This window comes from Gopherus flavomarginatus, chromosome 1 (assembly GCF_025201925.1).
Source record: "Gopherus flavomarginatus isolate rGopFla2 chromosome 1, rGopFla2.mat.asm, whole genome shotgun sequence".
NCBI lineage: Eukaryota > Metazoa > Chordata > Testudines > Testudinidae > Gopherus > Gopherus flavomarginatus.
Window position 1 is genome coordinate 132425971 of NC_066617.1, and position 20835 is coordinate 132446805.

General features: G+C 39.9%; 1 protein-coding gene across 3 annotated transcripts in view; it reads left to right on the forward strand.

Annotated features, from left to right (window-relative positions):
* Positions 1 to 1868: 1868 nt before the first annotated feature.
* PRR5 (proline rich 5) overlaps positions 1869 to 20835 on the forward strand; it is a 152716-nt gene continuing 133749 nt past the window's right edge. Inside the window, exon 1 of one of the 3 annotated variants that reach the window (XM_050924962.1) lies at positions 1869 to 2021. The gene's annotated coding sequence lies outside the window, so the exon portion shown is untranslated. Of the gene's footprint in view, positions 2022 to 2129; positions 2320 to 20835 lie in introns of those variants that run through there. The other 2 variants (XM_050924983.1, XM_050924972.1) reach the window with 2 other exon arrangements.

The following is a 20835-nucleotide window of genomic DNA, read 5'->3' on the forward strand; positions in this document are numbered from 1 at the left end:
ACCTCAGTGCACCTCATACTCATAAGGACACAATTTTCCCCATAGACTTGTGTTCAGCTAAGCTAATTTTTATAGTTAACCCCCTCTTCCCACAAGCATTCCTTTTCACAGAACCATTAGAAAAGATAGGAAATCTAAGTATAATGTACCAAACCTCCCAAATGAGGTACAATTAGAGGTGGCCAAGACTTGCAGCGGATTTGCTTTGCACAAAGCTTACTTTAGTATAGATCCCTGAAGGATTTCTTTTGAATTTGGGGTTTGATGTATCCAACAACTCAAAGTAAAACCATCAACTATCCTTGGTTTCCCATTAAAATCATGTGAAATCACGATGCATAGCCATAAATCTGGTTAGGATTGCTCACTATTAAGTCTTAGCAAATCTCTCAATGATCCTGTTCTTAATATTACATTTCTGGGAAACCCTAATGTAGGTGAGTTTTGCACGACTTTGAGTTTCATAATACAAGTTTTGCATTCATCAGTTGTTTCTCCAATGTGTTGTACATTACTTATAGTTTTTGCATGTGTGAAATTACCACTACACAATTGATTGCAAAACACATTCAAAACTCTGCAAAAGAACCAAGCCTACCAGACAAATGGTAGATCTACGTGGTGAACATGGATAGACTGGTTCACCTGCATTCCTAGCTCCAGCAAGCTTCTGGCTAAACTCCTGCCTTTCCTTTAAGAATTCAGTATCGAACTTAGTGTCCTTGTGGTATTACTGGTTTCCTCCCAGCAGTAACAATTCAACAGTTCAGCAGAGCAGAAAGCAGTCTAATCACCATGTTTGATCTCTCCAATTGTTCTGCAAACTAATTTACAGGCTGAACAAACAAGGTCATCAATGAATAACCAAAAAACAATAACCACCCCTCTACCAACATGCATCTTTGCACACACAGGATTCACTGCTAGTTTCAGCTGTTTCAAAGCACCAGTGACTTAGCATCCAGTGTTTTTAGTGCAGTGTTGGAGAAACACATTGGAGAAACAACTGATGAATGCACCTCTGACCTAATTCATGAAACACAGCAGGCCCTAATTTAAGTGGTTGAGAAAGGGAGAGTGAAGGTTGAGTTGGTGGAAATTTTTTCAACAGAGCAGTTTTCATGCAGGAAACATTTAATGGGAATTTATCAATTTAGTGAAAAAGTATTTGAAAATTTCTTTTTGACAAGGTTGAAGCGCTTCATTTCAACTTCAATATAGTTGGTTCAATAGTTCCAATATTTATATATAAATATGGAAACGACCCTTTTCAAGGGCTACATATCAAAAAGGTTATTTCCATATTTCCCAAACTATTTTTCCCCAGAAATTTTGTTTTGTAGGAAAGTTTGAAATGTGGACTTTTTGCTCCAAATCGGGATGAAAGGGAAATTTCGGAATGTCAGGACTCCTCGCGGAAGTGAACTTCTGAGTGTCCCCCGGGCTGTTACCGTGTTGGGTGTGGAAGGGGGACTCTGGAGAGCCGCCCTGAGGTTTCTTTAAATTGGGCCGGGAAGCAGTAGAACAAAAGGAGAAGCCGATCCGTGCTTCCCACCACTCTTCTCCTGCTCCTCGTGGCGTCTTGGCCAAACTCTTGAGGGTGGTGTTTTGCTTTTTATTGCTCGCGCGCTCGCTCTCTCTGTCTGTCTGCGAAGCGGATGCTGCTTTCCAGTCTGCTCTCTCCACCCCGTAGCCCAAGTCCTGGGCAGAGCGCCAAGTGCAGGCGCAGCGCGTTGTACATCTCAACTGCTCCCCTCTGGTGACTGCACCTTCCAGCGCGCGCAGCAGCTGCAGCAGTCGGGGGAGAGGGGAGGGTGCTGTCATCGAACCCACCGGCAAATAAATCCAAGGTGAGGGGGGAAATGGCAGCAAGATGCAATATCTGCCATAGCGCAGGCGGCGTGTGACCGCCATGCGGGCGGCTCCGGCGGACTGACTGGCGCTCTGTTCCTGCTGCCTCCCACCCGCAGCCCCTCTTCCTCTGCACGTACAGAGCGGCCCCCGGCTTGCGAGCGCACGCGGTGAGTGGAGCGAGGGGGTGGGCGCCTCTGCTCGTGTCTATAGCGGGCACGTTCCCGCAGAGCCTCCCTGCGCGGCTGGGTGGGGGGCCAGGCTCCGCGTGGCTGCGAACGGCGGGGGAGCTGAGCTGAGCTGAGCTGAGCTCCCCTCCACCCGGGCATTGCTCGGAGAGAGTCCAGGCAACTGGGATCCACAGAGAGGGGACCCCCGCGCCACCACAGCTTCGTCCAAAGGCATCAGGAGCAAGGCGGGGGGGGCGATGCTTGGAAGGGGATCGCTCTGCATTGGTAGGCGCTGCTGGTAGGTGGTTGTTTTGTCCGGTGTGTGACTTGTAGCTATTCTGAGGGGTGAAGAGTTGAAATGGGAATTGCCTGAATGGCCCGCAGCGGGGTGAGTGATGCCAGTTTAGGGCTATTAAAAGCAAACGCCGCTGCATAACTTATTGTAGCTTCATCCCTGCGCATGCAGGTCTCATCAACAACATGCACCTTTGAGTGACGACGGCGTCCAGCCCCACCTTAAGCCCACCAGCTACAGTGGTCCTGTGATTTCTCTTGGTAGGATTATCCTGAGTTGCTGTACATTTCTGATTGGTAACAGGTTCACCTGAGGATATAGACACGAGGCACTAGGCTAGGGGAACTTTGATAAAATGAAATAAAACGATCTGGTTTGAACAAGGAAATGTTTTGGTGCGGTCAACAATGGTCTCTAGGGAGATGGATTGATTTTCCAAACCCCGGAGACCCACTGAAGGCAAATACATAAATTGCACCTGTATGTATCCCTTCTCAAGGGATGACTTGTTAAATACTTGGAAATCACCTAATTGTAGCACAGTTAGCAGGATTTTAGACAACCGTCTGTTGTTCAGTGAGATAGACTTGGGTATTGGGAAAAAGTAGTTTTGATCTTTTTTTTTTTTCTGAATCATTTATTTCTCCAGAAAATCAGAAAAACAAAACACCTTTTTTTCCCAAGTGGAAACTACATTTTAGCTGAAATGTAGTGGGAATTCCTAGTCTATTCCAAGCTATGCTTAGAAAATAATACATAGTCTAGTGGTTTAATGATAAGGGTGGTATCTCTAATGTGTTTATTGACAATGTTTAAGTTTTTGAAATAAACTATGCAATAGAAAATAAAGCAATAGCATTGTGAAACCCCTATAACTTAGCCATTTAATATACATTTTAATCTATTTTAACATTCTCGTTTTGGTGGCTTTTTAATAGTAAGTATACCAAGTAAAGAGTTTTAAATTAGAGAGATTTATAAAACCTTTATACATTAACTAACATTGTCTTAGAGATATTCAGCAAGATTTCTGGTTAATATTTCTGTGCATTCTATTATGTACAGTAAAACATAGTTTTAGTTGTTGCTTACCCAATACGTTTCTGTCAATGCTAGGTTGATATTTAGCCCTCGTATTTGCTTGCCAACATAATGTTTTAACATATCATATGAATATAGAATTAATGTATTTGCTGTCACCTTTCACATCAGAGATACATATCTAAGATGTAACTGAGGCTGATACACAAAAACATAGTAGTTTTGTCCCAATAACATTCGTCTTTTAACTGAATTTGACTATAAAATTATCTTCAGTGGGTCAGCTCCTGTAATCTTTATCCACATGAGTGAGATCTATATGCATGAGCAGGAATTCACAGGATGGGGTTGTATACTTCCATTTTTGTGTCTGCAGTTATTGATAATTTTGACAAGTTATAACAAATCTGATAATTTTATGCAGGTTGAGTTGTTTAATACTCTTCAAGACCACATTAATTTGGTGAATGTCTGTGTTTTAGTATCGTGAAATCACCAATAGCAGACAGCCTTGGAAAGGGCAAAAAGTGCATCAAGGAAATGATTTAGCCTTTATGGTGTTCATAATTTCCAGCCAGCATGCTTTTAAGCATTTCATTTTAAATTACAGGAAACAATCAGTGATTGCATTTGCTGGCACAATGTTTAATAAACAAAAGATACAACCTGTAATAGTCTAAAAGTAAAGTGTTGATGCTTAATTTAGGACCAATGGTGAGAGAGAAGATGAAAGGTAAGAAGCCTTTTATCCATTGGGGGGGAGAGGGGGAAAGTCAGTTGATTGATTAGCCATTTTTCTTGAAATTGGAATTAATTGAGTAGTGCAATATAAATCAGCTATCATAGTCAATACGTGTGGATTTTCAGGATATAGTGGGATTAATGTATTATAAAGGTGTACTATAGCCACCGAGTTCATGGAAGGTCTAGTGAGAGTGCTTCTTTTTCATTACTACATCTCTTAGGTAAAGAAAAGTATATCTGAAATTTAATTCCAGAACTAAATTGAACAATACACATTATTTTATAGTTTCCCATAGTAATCTATTAATATTTTACTTATTATGAAACATGGATTGATTGGGATGTCATGTTTGTACCCCTCCCTGCTGAATGGATAACTTGATGCTTAGTCTTCCGTTCTCGCATTAATAATCTAATTATAGGAAGAGACTGGAAAGAATATTGAATGAAAAGTTGTTCCCAGTGGACTTGCAGAGGAAGTCACTTTAAAGTAGAACAATATTTTAACAATTCTGGCCATAACTGCTTATCCACAATCAGGGGCAGATTTTCAAAACAGCTCTGCTCCTATTTTAGCACCAAAATAAATGGCCAGATTTTCAAAAGAATTCCTCATGTTATGTTTCGAGCCCTCTCTTTTTTTATTTTTAAATATGGCCATAAGTGCCACAATCCAAGCTCCTCAGTGTAGTACAGAATTTGGCTCCAATTTGTGGGTGTTTTGCTCTTGAAAAACTGCCCCTAAGCTTTTTTGAAAATCTGATCGCACAGTTGTAATCAATTTCCCCCCTTTACTAATATGTATTCTGGAGGAGACTCTTTTTTTAACAGGAGGTAGAAATGTAGGAGTAAAATATAGCAGCTGTAAAGAGAGCCAGTAAAAGTATTCTAATTTTTTATGTGGAAAGCCAGCAGATTTAATGTTCTATAGCTATACGATAAATGCTTGTGAAAAAATATTAGAATTGTAAATAGAAAATGTAAGTAGCGCTTAATCGCTGAACAAAAATAATAGATAATGAGAAAAATAGTTTTTTCCTGCTTTAACTATACATTTGAGGGGATGTTATAAAGGATAATAATTGGAAAAAAGATAGACTGATCCAGATCCTGAAACAATGCCAATTTAGACCAACAAAGGTTCTGGCCTAGTTTGAGTTTTCTTCGCTTTAGAGCAGTGGTTTTCAACCTTTTTTCATTTGGGGACTCTAAATGGTTTCAAATGGAGGTGCTGATCCCTTTGGAAATCTTAGACTTAGGGTATGTCCAGACTACCCGCCATATCGGCGGGTAGCGATCGATTTTTGGGGGATCGATATATCGCGTCTCATCTAGACATGATATATCTATCCCCGAACGTGCTCCCGTTGACTCTGGAACTCCACTGGAGTGAGCGGCGGTAGCGGAGTCGACACAGGGAGCCGCGGATGTCGATCCTGCACGGTGAGGACGGGAGGTAAGTCGGAATAAGGTACTTCAACTTCAGCTAGCTGAAGTTGCATATCTTACATCGACACCTCCCCCTGCCCCTCTGTAGACCAGGCCATAGTCTGTGGACCTCCAGGGGTTTGCGGACCCCAAGTTGAAAACCACTGCTTTATTAACTAGGAAAACTGATGCTCTAAACTAGCAAAACAAAAAAAGATGTGGCACCTCTGAAGAACTGAGTATTTTCACTACATAATGGGAAAGCTTTAGAAATTATGGAACAGATTCTGATCTCACTTATCCCCCTGTAAATCACAGTGAGGTCTACTGTGAAATTACTCTACATTTGTACTGAGGTAAGTGAGTTCAGAACCCAGCCCTTCCTATGGAGAACTAGCATAGTTACATTAGAAGTAAAGCCACTGGGTCCTATTTTGATCTCACTGAAACCAGTTTTAAACTGATTTAATACCATTATTATCTGCAGGCCAGTTTCTTCTGGTTTACCTTCATGTAAGTAAGATCAGGAATTATTTTAAAAGTTCTGGTCACAATGACTTGATCAGTTGTACTCTCTTTATTTTTAAGGTTGCATTAATGTTTGCTGAATGACGAGAAATGGTAATTATCTGCCTACATCTGTGATCCAGTAATTAATCAGAACTCACTGACACTATGCACAATGAACAGAAATGAAAATTGCTTATTGCATGTCTGGAAGTACGTCCTCTGTGTGGTGTTTGCTTTTTCTATAACTTGTTTGTGGCATGAAGATTAATTAGCTAATTCTCTTTGAAGATGAAAAATGTAATATTAGGATAACTATAATTCAGAAGTGTTATTAGTTTTTATTAAGGGAAACTGGTTGTGTATTCACTGGTTTGAAGATCATAATTTATCAGGCTACAGATGATTGTTAAAGGATGTTTAAATTTTGTATTGAAGTGTGTGCAGAATGGCCGGTTGATGTCCTCCACAGAATCAGACCATTAATAAGGACCAGCTTGTTTCTAAACCATCTGGTGCTTTTGGAATTTGTCTGTATGGCATGGGGGTAGAATGGAGTTGAAAGGGGGAATTGTGGTGTAAGGTAAGGTTCTATCCTTATTCCTTTAAACCACCGTGCAAATATATTTGCATTTCGAGTTTCCAGGCAAGCCAAAATGTAGGACTAGTATTGAATGCTAAATGAAATCTGACAGCTAAATCAGTAGATGCCACATAATGATCTTGGGATTTCCTTACTTGAATAATCTTTCTGAAAATTTTTGCTTGGAATGAATATAGTCCTGTTTAAAAGCTAGTTTAAAACAATGGCAGGTGGAAAAAATGAGACTAGAATTTTATTCTGTTTAAAATCTTTCTCCTCTTCAAAGGTGTTTACACCTTCGTTACCTTTCCTGTCTGAAAAATAGGGGTAATGATACTAACCTCTGTGGCAAAGCCCTTTGAAATCTACTGATGAAAAGCAACATATATGTGCTGTATTGTTTGTTTGTTTGTTTGTTTTATTTATTTCCTTGTGATTGCTGGAGGATTCGCACAGCTTGTAGAAATGAAGACCCATCTTTGCTCATCAGTCAGTCATATAGTGCAGACAGCCACAATGCACTCCTTTGTGTTGATCAGGCTGAAACTCAATCTGCCTGAGAAACTGAAGGATGATTTGAAGCTTATTTTGAGTAGTGAGAGATACATCACTACATAAAAGCTCTTGCTCCGTATGCGTGCACAAATGAAGCAGCAAATTTTTATGGGAAACTTGGTGGAGTATCTCCTAGATAAGAATAATGTTTCTTTGCAATCTTGCCACCATCATGCAAAAACCAAGATGGTGACATTGAAAATGGTCCGTTTTGCTCTTTCATGCTCAGAACTTCAGTCTGTGGATATTTCCATTGAGAAACAACATAGAGAGACCTGAAGTGAACTTAAGCGTAGAAATAAAGGCACAAAAATAACATTTGAGGAAAATTAACACACATACTTAATGTGAGGGAATACCTTGGGAAATAATAGTACTGAAAGAGTCCTGAGGGTTATAACGGAGAACAAATTAGACCTGAGTTTGCAATACAATATGGTGGCAAAACAGGCCAATGCAATTTTCCATCACATCATTATTATGAACCAGAGGGACAACAGGCTCTACGGGTTTTGAGTGGATGCATTTGGGACGCCATGTTAAATTCAGAGCACCTGAAGAAACTAGCAAAGTGAAGGCATTTGAAAAAAGGTCAATAACACTGATTAGGGGACTGAAGAGACTGATTTATGAGGAAAGATTAAAAAATGAGTCTGTATAGATTGACTAAGGTGATTGAGCGGAGGCAGGGACTTTACAGTTTTGGATATAGATACTAAAAATAGAGAGAAATTATTTAGCATTGTATAAGGGGATATAATTAAGATTAATGGGCTAAAAAAGAAAATTTAACTTGAATGTCAGAAAAGCTTCCAGACATGGTAATTATTCAGCTGTGGAATAGTCTTCTGAGGGAAGTGGTGGTAACATCATTGCTTGGGATATTTAAAAGTAAACTGCATAGAACTCTGGAAAATATACTGTACGTAATAATAGAATCCAATGTAATGACACTCCTGGCTAGGTCATCTTTGGGGACTAAGCTGGAATCTCTGTATCTAAAAGTATAAGTCTCTACTGCTTGAGCTGAATGACCAGATTCACTAACTTAGAGGGAGTGGTAGACTCAAACATCAATAGGTGGCCTAATCAGAGACACGGTATCATGATGCGTCAGTGTGGGCAACACTTGCAGAAGGAGGGAGATGGAGGGGGATGAACAAATAGATACAGAAAATATCTAACTTCTAAGGTCCTGTGTCTCAGCAAATGTATGTTTGCTTATATAGCTGGCAATTAAAATGGGTGTCATTACTCCATATAACAAATATTGCCTCATCATGTGTCTCCATTTGGTTTTCATTGGTGGGGGAAGGAAAGGGGAAAAGAAGGCGCTATATAATGAGTGGTTATTGCAGGTCAGGATTGAGATACACAATGATTCTATTATATCCTTTGCCCCAAGTAGAATTCTATCACCTGAAGAAAATCTAGAAAGTCACTGTTTCTTGACCATCTTACTCCTTCAGGTTCCAGCCAGTAATGGCAAAAGGAGTTGAGTGATACTGTTGGATGATACCTTTTCCTTTGTTGATTCCTTTATAAATTAATCTTTGTACACTTGCTGAAACTTGAGAAGCAGCCCTGATAGATTCAGACATTCCAAGGCCAGAAGGGCCCACTATCATCATCTAGTCTGATTTCCTGTATAACACAGGCCACAGAACTTTCCCAATATAATTCCTGGAGCAGATATTTTGGAAAAACATCCAATCTTGATTTAAAAATTGGCAGTGGCAGAGAATCTCCTCCATGAGCTTTGCAATTGTTCCAGCGGTTCATTACTTTCACCGTTAAAAATGTACACTGTATTTCCCATCTGAATTTCAACCTCCAGCCATTGGATCACGTTATACTTTCTGTGTTAGATCGAAGAGGCCATTATTAAGTATTTGTTCCCCATATAGATAGACTATTTAGACTCCTCCCCAGTTTTACAGAACCAGATGTTTCAAAATGTTAGTTAAGAATCCAAAGGTTGGATCTAGTCTTTTTGAGCTTTGTCTATATGGATCAAAATTGGCTTTACATTATGCTTCTGAAATAAATTCTCTAATTTATATAATCCCACTCTGAGTCAGTTTTCCACTGCACAACTTGTCCTTTTTATTATTATCAAATAATTACCCTGGGTAGACATGCTCTTAAGTGTTTGTTTGTATTTGACTTTGTTTATATTAGATTTTGCTGTCTCTCTTTTTTGCATGTCTTACTGTGGGATTTGTTGATTCTGCTCCAAGGTAATTTTATGGCCACTAATATTGTGTATAGCTATGCATGCAAGATAACAAGCTAGGGGTAATTGGAGTGTATTATTTCAAAGTGTAAAATGATTGTCATGCAGTCAGGAAGAAAATTTTCCATTCTTTGTACAGCATCGCACAACTTGTTGGATGCATTGTGGGTTTCTTTAAATTTCTTTGAAGCCTCAGGACTGGCCCGGCCAGAGACAGGATACCAGACTATATAGCAAATTGTATATTCCTGTGTCTTATGCTATTTTAGAGGCAATTTTTTTGGCATTGGTAATATACTGTTATCTGTCTTGCCCGCTGTCTGCTTTTATTGAGTCAAGTGGATTCCGCTTCCTTTCTTGGGAGTAGTCAACAGCAGCCTTTGGGAGATGTGGAATTGATATCACCGTGGTATGACTTACTCTCCCTCATATGTTGAAGTTAAGTGGCTCCCATTTTGCTAGGTCTTGTGAAGATTTGTGAAGAACTCATGAGTTCTAATCCCATCTCTCTGATGGATTTACTATGGGACATGAGATTCTGATACCCTTACTCACGTTGGGATATCTTGGACTTCAGTGCAGTCAACTGAGAAGTAATATACTAATCAATATGAGTAAGAATATCAGAATCTGGCCCTTAAGATATCTGAATCTGGCCCTTCAGGTGGTCCAATAAAAGATATTATGTCACTCACCTTGTCTCTTTTATATCCCGGGGCCGGCATGGATAGAACACTGCATACAATTTTCCTACCCAATAGGAGTGCTTTAGGTTTAATCAGTGAATATTTGCACAGCACTTTAATAATGTAAAGAGCTAAGTGTTTGTCTCTTTCCATGCCATAATTACTTCTTCCCCTGTCCCTTTTGTAACATTCTGTTTGCATTAGTATCTGATACTTTCCCCTTATATAATTAAACAGACAATGCATGTAGAGTGGATTCCTTCTTTGCTGATTATTTATTGTGGATCTCAGGGCTCTTAGCTGAGGAAGACATATACTGGTCTTTAGGAATGGAAGGGGAAATCATCCAATTTAGAAAGAGGTCATATTATAACATCTGAATAAATTGCACGCCAGTGCTGCTCTTTTACAAAAACAGATCTCATTTCCCATGGACATTTGAAATTCTAAAGAGTCTAAGCAGACAGGGTGTACCTTTCATCTGTCTGCTTAGGTTATGATGAGATGCTTATTCTCACACACATTTTCGTAACTCTCTCATCCTAGTGACTGGCTGGGGAATGCTTAGGCATAAGTATTCCCCTACTGTGGTCTAGCTTGATTGTTTTGGGTTGTTTTTTTAATAGTTTATCTTGTTAAAGGAGATCAAATTTTACAATGATAAGATGAAAATTACTAGTATGCACACTGATCTCCCTTTGCTGCATATTCTTGTGAGGGATTTGGAAAGTTCCATGGCCTGAGTTATGCAGAAGGTCTGACTAGAAGATCATAATGGCCTTAAAATATATGAATCTCTGAAATCATAAACGATTATATAGGTCTACTAACTTTACTGATAATTGCCTTGTTGAGCCTGAACTGCAAGGTGTATGGTGCATTCTGTATCCAGTCACTGGAGGCTACTGTCTGGATTATGATTTCCTTATTCAGACTCACAGTTTCAGGTGTAGAAACAGAGATGCTTGAGCCCAGGCCCTCTTCTCATCACTCCACGCTTGTTTATTCTTCAGTTTTGCATTACAGATATGCTTTTATTATAGAGAGAGAATATGATTCCATTGAGATTTGTTTTTATCGGTCAGTATTAGCATGTCCTTTTAAAAGGACAATAGAAGAACCCTGTAAGCATTTTGCATTTGCATGCTCTTGACCAAATTCTGTGCTGCCTAGAACCCTATACAGGCCTATTGACTTTAGGGGAATTTTATAAAATCTAAATTAGTGCAGAACATGCTTTGTGGCTAGAGGATGCCTATGCTGTGCTGGTGCACTTGGTGGGAAGAATGAGGAGGGGGTCTGCTGCTCTCCTGATTCATTCAGTAGCAACTCCAGAGGGACATTTCTGGGCCCCAGCCAGCTACTGTGGGTGCCGCCATCACCAGTATATGCTAAATGGGGCACACACTGCTCCTTTCCATAACAGTGGTGAAATGCACCCCATTGCACGTCTGGTATATTCTGCCCAGTCTTTCAGGATCCCCAGAGCAGTGGACACATCTAGTAGAGATCCTGCTGTACCTCACTGCACTTACCAAGGAAGGATTTGGCCCATAGGATGCCAAAAGGAAATGACACATCTTTTAAATCTGGTAAATTGAGACTGGGGTTAATACTCATTTTCACTGCTCAGCAGTGCACAGACAGAAGGGGGCTGCTTGATCTAGTGTGCTAATACAGCCTTCCATTCTGGATTGTCTATGCAAATTCACACTTAGATAGCAAGGAACTATGAGCTAATATGGTCTTAGTTTAGGTTTTTTTGTTGGGGGGGGGCATTTGTCCATATAAAACCACCATATTGCTGGCAGCCAGTGTTCCACGAAAAAATCCTACATTGGAACTATAGGGGTGTCGTGCGTTGGGAGAACCAAGGGTCACTTGTAGAGTTTAGTATGTGCAGGGTGTATCTTCGGTATGTATGTGTATTTTTAGGCAGTGTGGCTTAGTGGGATGAGACTCAAGAGACCTCAGTTCTATTCTGGTTCTGACACTGGCTTGCTGAGTGACGTTGGACAAGTCACTTCGCCTCTGTGCCTCAGTTGTTCTATTTGTGAAATGGGGATAATGATACTGACCTCCTGTATAAACATCTTTAAAATCTACTGATGACAAGCACCATATAAGAGCTAGCTATTGTATGTGGGGAACTGGCACAACACCTGTTTGTGCTGCCACTAGCTCTAACTATTGTTACCTTGTTCCTGGACACCAAAGTCACATGACCACATGTAAGTAAATGACTCACAGACTTTAAGGTCAGGAGGGACCATCATGATCATCTAGTCTAGTTTAGACTTGATGTTTAACTACATCATATCTGCCAAGCTGTATTTTGTAAATTCTCCTGTCTGCCTCTATGAATAGGGCAGTAACACAGTGAATGTTGTTAACCTGGCAGAGTGAAGAACAGGAAATACAATGGAATTAGTGTATTTTGGAGAAAATGATGACATGTCAGGAGGTACAGTATGCTGTTCTGAAAGCTAGGTGAAAGCATAATGTGACTGGGCAATTGTCATGCTTTAAAAAGTCTGGGACAACTTTTTAAGAAAGAGATAATTGCTTGGTTGAGCTTTAACAAGCAGCCCTGTGTTTTGTTGACTCTGTAACAAAGCCCATATTTTTCTTCTTCGAAAATATAGTAAAAAGCCTTAGGCATAGTAGTGACACAGCTTCCTCGGAGAGACTTCAGAACAGCAGTCAGTTTAATTTTTCATTTATTTCCCTTGCTTATTAACAAGAATCCATTTATAGTCCTGAGGGTGTTGGTGTGCAGCCTCTCTGAATTGTTGATTTGGCTCTGCATTGCTAATGATGCTGGAGATGCATGTAGTTTAATTCCGAAGCTGCTAAGAAAGATTTTAATGGGCTGGGGGACACAAGTGCTGTGTTGTATGGGTGCTGAGAAACCGCTGGAGTTGAGGTAATCTGAATATATGCTGTGCTGTATTAGATTCTCACTCTGTAGAGTACTACCTTTTGTGTTTAGAATATCTATGTGCATTATTCAATTTTATATTGTTTTGTACAGGGACCTTAAGCAGAACTGTGTGCCCTTTTTTTTTTTGGTTGCTTATGTTGGAAATTCTACACCAGGAGTTCTCAAATTGGGGGTCGGGACCCCTCAGGTGGTTGCGAGGTTGTTACATCGGGGGGGTCGCGAGCTGTCACTCTCCACTCCAAACCCTGCTTTGCTTCCAGTATTTATAATGGTGTTAAATATATAAACAAGTGTTTTTAATGGATAAGGGGGAGTTGCACTCAGAGCTTGCTGTGTGAAAGGGGTCACCAGTACAAAAGTCTGAGAACCCCTGTTCTAGTACCTGGTGCTGGTGTTGGTGTCACAAGCACTGGTTGCTGCTGCTGATCTGTGTTTTATTTCCTGGTAATCCACTTCTTTCCATTCCAGCATTGTAGATGACTTTAGTAAGGTTTTGTCCTTTTTGGGTATACTTATCTGTTGTCAATTTTATGGAGGTGCGATGGCGTAGCAATATAAATGATAACACCATGTGAATTAGGATGCCAGGTCAGTCTTGTTTGTTTTGTTAGGGATTGTCTTCAATAGACTTTCATGCTTCAGATTATGAAACAAGTTTGTAAAGGCTAGTCTGGACACTGCCCACCTGTTTGATCCAGTTTTGTTCTTTATCCTATGCTGATCCCCGGGGTTAAAATGTATTATTTGTAGCCTTGAGGAAACATGTGGATAGTGTCCACACTAGTATTTACAAACATGTGACCTAGAGCTGGTTGGAAACCTGATTTTTCATTTCACAGGTAATTCTGTGACTCAAAAAAAAAATTTCCAGTCTGAAACGAGGGAGGAGGGAAATTAAAATTTCCTGCAAAAAGCTATTCTGAAATCAATTAGCTTTTGGTCAGTTAATACAATTTCATTCCAATTTCAACTATTTTAAACTTACAAACAAAAAAAATATATACAAACCAATGAATTTCATTTTGAAAAGTTGTTTTGAAAAAAAAAATAAAACCATTCCATTTTGACATTATGGAAATCCTTTGTTTTGTTTTTTCTGAACAATCTTTTGTCAAAATTGAGAAGTCTTCAAATGTTTTGGCTTAGATGAAAACAGCACTTTTTGTCAAAAAAAACTGTTTTGATAGATTTTCTGACCAGCTCCAGTAATAACTACACTGAGTTAATTGGCAGTCAGTTAATACAAGGTACAAAAGTCTAGTGAAGATGAAGAGAGATACAAAGTGGGTGAGGTAATATATTTTACTGGACCAGCTTCTGTTGGTGGAAGTTAGAGGCTTTTGAGCTACAGACCTCTTGTTCAGTGAAGACAAGTCTTAAGTCCCTGGCAGTTGGGGCAATGACCCCAGGCTCTGGGAAGGAAAAGTACAACATCCATTGCATTTTATGACCTCCTAGAAACCAGCTTGGATTGCTAGCTTTACATATTGATCTCATTAAGATACCTGTGATCATGTTAGTACCTTAGAAGACGGTCAGTAAGAGACAGACAATTCTAATTTGTTTAATGTACACTTAGCTCCTATTTAGATTATAGCTCTGTAAGGCAGAGTCTGTCGTTAATCTATTTTTGTACAACAGCTAGTAGAGTTAGGCCTTGATCCCTCATTGGGAAATCTAGTGATACTGTTAATCAAATAAGTACTAATAATATTACACCTCTACCCTGATTTAATGCAACCTGATATAATACGAATTTAGCTATAACACGGTAAAGCAGCTCTCTGAGGGGGCGGGGCTGTGCGCTCCGGCGGATCAAAGCAAGTTCGATATAATGTGGTTTCACCTATAACACAGTAAGATTTTTTGGCTCCCAAGGACAGTGTTATATCGGAGTAGAAGTGTATTTGTTTGGCTTTCTTTTGGATGATCAAATACAGCTGCTGTCTGCGGCCCACGGATCGTATAATGACTGCAGTAATATGTAGAGTGAACCGTCAGTGGGTTTGATTCATCACTACATTTCTTCTGTTTAACACCAATGTAGTTCCACTAAAATGATGTAAGACTGAAGTAATGTAACAATGAATCAGCCCAATTAAGTCCTACTGCCAGATAGAGGGCAAGACCCAAATTTAGCATCTTTGGGCAATCACGTAGCAGACCCAACTCTAATCCTTCCAATTAACTGAATCAAGAGTTCCCAGTAACTTTGTCACCCTACATTTTTTTTCTTGTTTTGGTTTGATTGTGGATCTTCATTCCTAATTCCAGAGATGGGTCTTTTCCATTTAAATTTTGCTTGAAAAATTACAAAAAGAAATCAAACAAAAGCTGAAGGTCTAGGTGAGAACATGACAAGTTAATTTAATTGATACATTATTGCTCTGTTTTGCTTTCTTCTACATTCAATTCAATCTCCTCTGCCACAAAAACAAACAAAGTGGAGGAGTGTACAGTATTCTATGAATGATAGCAACACAACAGAATCAATTTTTGATAATAGTGAGTATTGTGAAAGTCGTGCTCATTTTGTGACATGAGCACCAAACTGAATAGTCATCCCCTGTTCCGCTGCTTGGATGTCATCCTGCTCCCATTGAAATGAAGGGTCAAAAATGGAAAAATTCCCATTGGATCCAACATACTTTTTGTGAAACTGACTTGCTGCAAAGAAGTACAAAACATGCAAGTGGGGATTTATTTTAAGACAGTATTTATAGGTATGTCTTCAAAATTACCCATTTCTAGATGCTGAGAATGTTTGAAAGAAAAAACGGGGAGTGGGAGGGAGCAGAGCTCTGGTGTTAATTTCAATGACTCATCCATCAGAAACATTTCTGTCCAAACATCGAGGGTGTGCTCCATCCATTTACTTTGAAGAGCCAGTCTGGCTAATACATTCTTGGGAAAATAGCATTCTTCTTGTTGGCTAGGGATACTGGATTCTGGAGATAAGAGTGCCTAACTCAAGAGAGAGGATTTCTTATTCAGGAAGAAGTAAATTGGCCTTTTCACTGCATTCAAAATGCATGTCTCCAGTGTGCTTGCTTGCTAACTGACTGCTGCAGCATCTGATTTACTATGCTCTCATGGCTCCTTGGCTGTTCTCTCTATTGTCAGATTTAATGATGTGTGTTTTGTGAACACATCTCATATTTTACCAGAGGACTCAGCAGTTCTCTTCAATCCACCAGATCTGCTCACTTCAGGTCAGATTTTCCCAGGAAGAAAGTCAAATGAAGTAAAAATGGGGAACAGATTTGTATAATCAATATTTGCTGCAATTTTTAGACTTTAAAGGTGACCCACAAAGGAAATTAAATGGGCTTGTGTCCCACTATTATTTTTTCTTGTGATGTACAGCGAAGACCTGAAAAAATTAGTTTTCTTTTTTTCGGTTTGTTTTTTTACATGTGAAATGCAGGTCCTGTCTAGGATGTAAGATTCTATGACTGTGTTAGCCAGAGGGAGCTACAGTGTAAGCAAGGCTCCTGAGTTGTCAGCCTTTTTAAACAGTGCTTTAGCTAAGCTTTCTGTTTTGCATAATGTTGGCCAAATTCCATGCCACCTTGTACTCCATGTAACCCTACTAATGTCAGTGGAGTTGCTTATCTGCTCAGAATGGTGCCAAAAATTATTCTGGCCTTGTCTTTGCTGCGACTCTCATCAGTTTTAATCCCACTTGTTTGTTTGTTTGGCTTGCTAGTATTTTGCATCTGTCGATTTATTTAATTCAAAGACTAATTATCATTTTGAAGAAGGCATCTTTGTTAAAGATTCACAACCCTGCCTTTTAGTTAAGGCATGAGAGCTACGAGATTTCATCCAATTGATTCTCCGGTAAAACCAAGAGAAGAGCTGACATTCCTGATATTTTTAAGGTTAAAAAAAAATAGGCAGAAAGAACAAACTATAATAGCTTAATTAGTTAAATAAATAACCCATCTTTCAGATTTTTTTTATATATTATATGATGCAAACTTATGGTTTTTGCAGCCATTTGTGAGTCACCTTCAAAGGATGATGAAGAGTGAATGGTGAAAATGCTGCATTTGGTTTGCATGGGAATTGAACAGTAACAAATAATAAATACCAGTGATGATGATGATTTCTATGCCAAAAACCTTTTGTTTTACATATAGGAGGTATTGATCTGATTATGTGCATTGGGAGTTTCCAGTTGATATTTCACGTTTCAGTTTTGACCGTATAAAGCCCCAAATGTCTTAAGACCTACCTTCCTGACAGACTGCCTCTTTCATACTAACATAATCAGAAACTCAAGCTATATCTAATATGGCTCCCATTCCCATAGTATATGAAGGCCTCACAATCTTTAACGTATTTATCAGGGGTGTTGTGAGGATAAAGCATTGTTATTCCCATTTTACAGATAGGGAAGTGAGGCACAGTGTGGCTAAGTGACTTTCCAGTGGTCACACAGGAAGCTTGTGGCAGAGCAGAGACTTGGACCCAGGTCTTCCAAGTAGGAGGCTAGTGTACTCACCACTGCTCTGTCCTGCTTGGAAACCTTACTGCTCTTTACACAAGAAGGGACTGTTGGATAGGCAGCGGCATTGGAACAGTTTTTATAGTGGAGGTGCGGAAAGCCATTGAACAAAAGGATAAACCCTATATGATGAAAACCACTTCAAGCCAGGTGGTGCTGCTGCACCCCCAGCACCCTTAGTTCCAGCACCCTTGTGGCTTGGTGTTTTTTGTGAGGGCCTCAAAGCTTCAGAATTCTTTGCCACCTTGTTCTGAAACAACTGTAATCTGATGACTTGAGGACTTCTGGGGCATGCTATTAAGCCATTTCCTCTACAAACATTTGAAAATGGGGGGAAATTGGAAGGTGGGAAAGGGTTAATTTGATCTTCTGGGTTGTCTCGTTTGCAACAACTTTACTGCTATGCTTTAGTTATATTTGGGTGTTAATTTTGTTATATTTTTAAGTTATATACCTGCAGCATATGAAGAGATGCTTTTGTTTTAGTGTGGGTATAGCCATCTTTTTGTTTTTGATGGGGTCCTGGTCTTTGACTTAGGCTCCTAGGCACTACCGTAACACAAATAAGAAATAATAATATAATTGAAATCTAAATACATATGAGTAAAGAGTAAGAGTTGATTCTCACTCAGGATAAATAATTATGCTGTCTATTAACAGGTTTTAGGATTATTTTCTAACTGTCTTTGCAGGTTAAGAATTGGCCACATTCCAGAGTTGCTATGGAAGTACTGCCAGATATTGGTAGTGTTCTCTAGCTGAGTGCAATTCAGCATTGCTATAGTGATAACATTTGTAAAGGTTAACAATACTGTTTGAAGATAAGCTCACACTCAGCTGTGCCATCGCATGTGTGTGATTTTGGTTCTTTTCCTGTCTCAATTTTTACTCACTGAAGATAAGCATTGCCAAACCTGGCCATGGTTCATGATCTCACTTCTGTTTCACCAAATTCCATTTCCTTACACAAGTGGAATAACTTATGGTCCAGTGTGGATAACTTTGGCATTGTTAAAACTTGTACATGACCCTCTTTTTATAAGCAATATTACCCAGATAGTTTTATATCTATTACACATAACAAACACCACCACTACTAGGCAAACTGCTCATTGGATGTACAAGCAAATGCTAACTGATGTTATCCACCAAGATAGATTTGACCTGCTCCATTAGGGGCCTTCACATTAAATTCCCTTTCTCTATCGATATTGCTCTGTGGCAGGGCGATGAGTCACCTGTGTGGTGCTCCTGCTGGTTGTCCAGGAATTAGCTCTTTTCCAGCCTGGAGCGCCCTCTGCTGGCTGATATCTCGCCTGCCACTGGCCCTGTGTCCTTCCCAGATCCCGGTGCCCTTTTCCCAAGGGTTCTGTCCGTAGACTCATAGACTTTAAAATCAGAAGGGACCATTATGATCATCTAGTCTGACCCCTGCACAATGCAGGCCACAGAATCTCACCCACCCACTCCTGTAGCAAACCCTTTGCCTATGTCTGAGTTATTGAAGTCCTCAAATTGTAGTTTGAAGACCTCAAGCTGCAGAGAATCCTCCAGCAAGTGACCCGTGCCCCATGCGGCAGAGGAAGGCGAAAAACCTCCAGGGCCTCTGCCAATCTGCCCAGGAGGAAAATTCCTTCCCAACCCCAAATATGGCAACCCTGAGCATGTGGGCAAGACTCACTAGCCAGCACGCAGGAAAGAATTCTCTGTAGTAACTCAGATCCCACCCCATCTAACATCCCATCACAGACCACTGGGCATACTTACCTGCTGATAATCAAATATCAATTGCCAAATGAATTGCCAAAATTAAGCTATCCCATCATGCCATCCCCGCCATAAACTTATCAAGCTTAGTCTTAAAGCCAGATATGTCTTTTGCCCCCACTACTCCCCTTGGAAGGCTGTTCCAGAACTTCACTCCTCTAATGGTTAGAAACCTTTGTCTAATTTCAAGTCTAAACTTCCTAGTGTCCAGTTTATACCCATTTGTTCTTGTGTCCACAGTGGTACTAAGTTTAAATAATTCCTCTCCCTCCCTAATATTTATCCCTCTGATATATTTATAAAGAGCAGGCATATCCCCCGTCAGCCTTCTTTTGGTTTGGCTAAACAGGCCAAGCTCTTTGAGTCTCCTTTCATAAGGCAGGTTTTCCATTCCTCGGATCATCCTACTAGCACCTTCTCTGTACCTGTTCCAGTTTGAATTCAACCTTCTTAAACATGGGAGACTAGAACTGCACACAGTATTCCAGATGAGGCCTCACCAGTGCCTTGTATAACGGTACTAACACCTCCTTATCTTTGCTGGAAATACCTCGCCTGATGCATCCCAAGACCACATTAGCTTTTTTAACGGCCACATCACATTGGTGACTCAGTTATCCTATGATCAACCAATACTCCAAGGTCCTTCTCCTCCTCTGTTACTTCCAACTGATGTGTCCCCAATTTATAACTAAAATTCTTGTTGTTAATCCCTAAATGCATGCCCTTGCAGTTTTCACTATTAAATTTCATCCTATTACTATTACTGCAGTTTACAAGGTCATCCAGATCTTCCCATATGATATCCCGGTCCTTCTCTGTGTTAGCAATACCTCCCAGCTTTGTGTCATCTGCAAACTGTATTAGCACATTCCCACTTTTTGTGCCAAGGTCAGTAATAAAAAGATTAAATAAGATTGGTCCCCAAACTGATCCCTGAGGAACTCCACTAGTAACCTCCTTCCAGCCTGACAGTTCACCTTTCAGTACGACCCGTTGTAGTCTCCCCTTTAACCAGTTCCTTATCCACCTTTCAGTTTTCATACTGATCCCCACCTTTTCCAATTTAGCTAATAATTCCCCATGTGGAACTGTATCAAATGCCATACTGAAATCAAGGTAAATTAGATCCACTGCGTTTCCTTTGTCTAAAAAAATCTGTTACCTTCTCAAAGAAGGAGATCAGGTTGGTTTGGCACGATCTACCTTTTGTAAAACCATGTTGTATTTTGTCCCAATTACCATTAACCTCAATGTCCTTAACTCCTTTCTCCTTCAAAATTTTTTCCAAGACCTTACATACTATAGATGTCAAACTAACAGGCCTATAATTACTCGGATCACTTTTTTCCCCCTTTCTTAAAAATAGGAACCATGTTAGCAATTCTCCAGTCGTACGGTACAACACCTGAGTTTACCGATTTATTACAAATTCTTGCTAATGGGCTTGCAATTTCATGTGCCAGTTCCTTTAATATTCTTGGATGAAGATTATCTGGGCCCTCCAATTTTGTC